This window comes from Gnatocerus cornutus, unplaced genomic scaffold (genome assembly GCF_029298725.1).
Source record: "Gnatocerus cornutus isolate USDA-ARS CGAHR unplaced genomic scaffold, icGnaCorn1.1 ctg00000205.1, whole genome shotgun sequence".
In the NCBI taxonomy this organism is placed as follows: Eukaryota; Metazoa; Arthropoda; class Insecta; order Coleoptera; family Tenebrionidae; genus Gnatocerus; species Gnatocerus cornutus.
In genome coordinates, this window is record NW_028275532.1 from 12501 (window position 1) to 17061 (window position 4561).

Genomic DNA, 4561 nt, shown 5'->3' on the forward strand with positions numbered 1-4561 from the left:
TCACTGATTTCACTCGAACGTTAAACTTCCGAAAACTTATAAATTCACAGACTTCCCTCCAACGTTACAGTTCCGAAAACTTCTAAGCTCACTGATTTCAATCTAACGTTACAATTCTAAAACTTTTGAGTTGACCAATTCCGAAAAGTCATAAATCCACAAATTTCATTCGAACGTTGCAATTACGAAAATTCAAAACTTGACGGAATAACAAGTTGAAAACAGCTACATTTTTCAGTAGATGAATTTCGATGGAAAGCCACAACTACAATTTTTTTTTTTAAATATGTAAATAAACCTAAAAACTTGTAATTTTTGACATTTCTGAAGTTCCAGACCTGACACATAGATGACGCCATTTTAGGGTCAGGTCAGGTCAAATTATGCTTAAAATTCAAGAAAAATACGTAAATTAACCCAGAATCTTGTAATTTTTGACATTTATGAAGTTCCAGACCTGTCATATAGATGGCACCATTTTTGAGTCAAAATAGGCGCCAAAATTCAAAAACAATATGTAAAATAAAGGAAAAAACAGTAATTTTTGACATTTATGAAGTTCCAGACCTGACACATAGATGGCGCCATTTTAGGGTCAGGTCAGGTCAAATTATGCTTAAAATTCAAGAAAAATACGTAAATTAACCCAGAATCTTGTAATTTTTGACATTTATGACGTTCCAGACCTGACACATAGATGGCGCCATTTTAGGGTCAGTTAGGTCAAATTATGCTTAAAATTCAAGAAAAATACGTAAATTAACCCAGAATCTTGTAATTTTTGACATTTATGAAGTTCCAGACCTGACACATAGATGGCGCCATTTTAGGGTCAGTTAGGTCAAATTATGCTTAAAATTCAAGAAAAATACGTAAATTAACACAGAATCTTGTAATTTTTGACATTTCTGAAGTTCCAGACCTGACACATAGATGACGCCATTTTAGGGTCAGGTCAGGTCAAATTATGCTTAAAATTCAAGAAAAATACGTAAATTAACACAGAATCTTGTAATTTTTGACATTTCTGAAGTTCCAGACCTGACACATAGATGACGCCATTTTAGGGTCAGGTCAGGTCAAATTATGCTTAAAATTCAAGAAAAATACGTAAATTAACCCAGAATCTTGTAATTTTTGACATTTCTGAAGTTCCAGACCTGTCATATAGATGGCGCCATTTTTGAGTCAAAATAGGCGCCAAAATTAAAAAACAATATGTAAAATAAAGGAAAAACAGTAATTTTTGACATTTATGAAGTTCCAGACCTGACACATAGATGGCGCCATTTTAGGGTCAGGTCAGGTCAAATTATGCTTAAAATTCAAGAAAAATACGTAAATGAACCCAGAATCTTGTAATTTTTGACATTTATGAAGTTCCAGACCTGACACATAGATGGCGCCATTTTAGGGTCAGTTAGGTCAAATTATGCTTAAAATTCAAGAAAAATACGTAAATTAACCCAGAATCTTGTAATTTTTGACATTTCTGAAGTTCCAGACCTGTCATATAGATGGCGCCATTTTTGAGTTAAAATAGGCGCCAAAATTCAAAAACAATATGTAAAATATAGGAAAAAACAGTAATTTTTGACATTTGTGAAGTTCCAGACCTGTCACATAGATGGCGCCATTTTTGAGTCAAAATAGGCGCCAAAATTCAAAAACAATATGTAAAATATAGGAAAAACAGTAATTTTTGACATTTATGAAGTTCCAGACCTGACACATAGATGGCGCCATTTTAGGGTCAGTTAGGTCAAATTATGCTTAAAATTCAAGAAAAATACGTAAATTAACCCAGAATCTTGTAATTTTTGACATTTGTGAAGTTCCAGACCTGTCATATAGATGGCGCCATTTTTGAGTCAAAATAGGCGCCAAAATTCAAAAACAATATGTAAAATAAAGGAAAAAACAGTAATTTTTGACATTTCTGAAGTTCCAGACCTGACACATAGATGGCGCCATTTTAGGGTCAGGTCAGGTCAAATTATGCTTAAAATTCAAGAAAAATACGTAAATTAACCCAGAATCTTCCCAGAATCTTGTAATTTTTGACATTTCTGAAGTTCCAGACCTGTCACATAGATGGCGCCATTTTTGAGTTAAAATAGGCGCCAAAATTCAAAAACAATATGTAAAATATAGGAAAAAACAGTAATTTTTGACATTTGTGAAGTTCCAGACCTGTCACATAGATGGCGCCATTTTTGAGTCAAAATAGGCGCCAAAATTCAAAAACAATATGTAAAATAAAGGAAAAACAGTAATTTTTGACATTTATGAAGTTCCAGACCTGACACATAGATGGCGCCATTTTAGGGTCAGTTAGGTCAAATTATGCTTAAAATTCAAGAAAAATACGTAAATTAACCCAGAATCTTGTAATTTTTGACATTTCTGAAGTTCCAGACCTGTCATATAGATGGCGCCATTTTTGAGTCAAAATAGGCGCCAAAATTCAAAAACAATATGTAAAATAAAGGAAAAAACAGTAATTTTTGACATTTATGAAGTTCCAGACCTGACACATAGATGGCGCCATTTTAGGGTCAGGTCAGGTCAAATTATGCTTAACATTCAAAAAAAATACGTAAATTAACCCAGAATCTTGTAATTTTTGACATTTCTGAAGTTCCAGACCTGTCATATAGATGGCGCCATTTTTGAGTCAAAATAGGCGCCAAAATTCAAAAACAATATGTAAAATAAAGGAAAAAACAGTAATTTTTGACATTTCTGAAGTTCCAGACCTGACACATAGATGGCGCCATTTTAGGGTCAGGTCAGGTCAAATTATGCTTAAAATTCAAGAAAAATACGTAAATTAACCCAGAATCTTCCCAGAATCTTGTAATTTTTGACATTTCTGAAGTTCCAGACCTGTCATTTAGATGGCGCCATTTTTGAGTCAAAATAGGCGCCGAAATTCAAAAACAATATGTAAAATAAAGGAAAAAACAGTAATTTTTGACATTTCTGAAGTTCCAGACCTGACACATAGATGACGCCATTTTAGGGTCAGGTCAGGTCAAATTATGCTTAAAATTCAAGAAAAATACGTAAATTAACCCAGAATCTTGTAATTTTTGACATTTCTGAAGTTCCAGACCTGTCATATAGATGGCGCCATTTTTGAGTTAAAATAGGCGCCAAAATTCAAAAACAATATGTAAAATATAGGAAAAAACAGTAATTTTTGACATTTGTGAAGTTCCAGACCTGTCACATAGATGGCGCCATTTTTGAGTCAAAATAGGCGCCAAAATTCAAAAACAATATGTAAAATAAAGGAAAAAACAGTAATTTTTGACATTTCTGAAGTTCCAGACCTGACACATAGATGGCGCCATTTTAGGGTCAGGTCAGGTCAAATTATGCTTAACATTCAAAAAAAATACGTAAATTAACCCAGAATCTTGTAATTTTTGACATTTCTGAAGTTCCAGACCTGTCATATAGATGGCGCCATTTTTGAGTCAAAATAGGCGCCAAAATTCAAAAACAATATGTAAAATAAAGGAAAAAACAGTAATTTTTGACATTTCTGAAGTTCCAGACCTGACACATAGATGGCGCCATTTTAGGGTCAGGTCAGGTCAAATTATGCTTAAAATTCAAGAAAAATACGTAAATTAACCCAGAATCTTCCCAGAATCTTGTAATTTTTGACATTTGTGAAGTTCCAGACCTGTCACATAGATGGCGCCATTTTTGAGTCAAAATAGGCGCCAAAATTCAAAAACAATATGTAAAATAAAGGAAAAAACAGTAATTTTTGACATTTCTGAAGTTCCAGACCTGACACATAGATGGCGCCATTTTAGGGTCAGGTCAGGTCAAATTATGCTTAACATTCAAAAAAAATACGTAAATTAACCCAGAATCTTGTAATTTTTGACATTTCTGAAGTTCCAGACCTGTCATATAGATGGCGCCATTTTTGAGTCAAAATAGGCGCCAAAATTCAAAAACAATATGTAAAATAAAGGAAAAAACAGTAATTTTTGACATTTCTGAAGTTCCAGACCTGACACATAGATGGCGCCATTTTAGGGTCAGGTCAGGTCAAATTATGCTTAAAATTCAAGAAAAATACGTAAATTAACCCAGAATCTTCCCAGAATCTTGTAATTTTTGACATTTCTGAAGTTCCAGACCTGTCACATAGATGGCGCCATTTTTGAGTTAAAATAGGCGCCAAAATTCAAAAACAATATGTAAAATATAGGAAAAAACAGTAATTTTTGACATTTGTGAAGTTCCAGACCTGTCACATAGATGGCGCCATTTTTGAGTCAAAATAGGCGCCAAAATTCAAAAACAATATGTAAAATAAAGGAAAAACAGTAATTTTTGACATTTATGAAGTTCCAGACCTGACACATAGATGGCGCCATTTTAGGGTCAGTTAGGTCAAATTATGCTTAAAATTCAAGAAAAATACGTAAATTAACACAGAATCTTGTAATTTTTGACATTTCTGAAGTTCCAGACCTGACACATAGATGACGCCATTTTAGGGTCAGGTCAGGTCAAATTATGCTTAAAATTC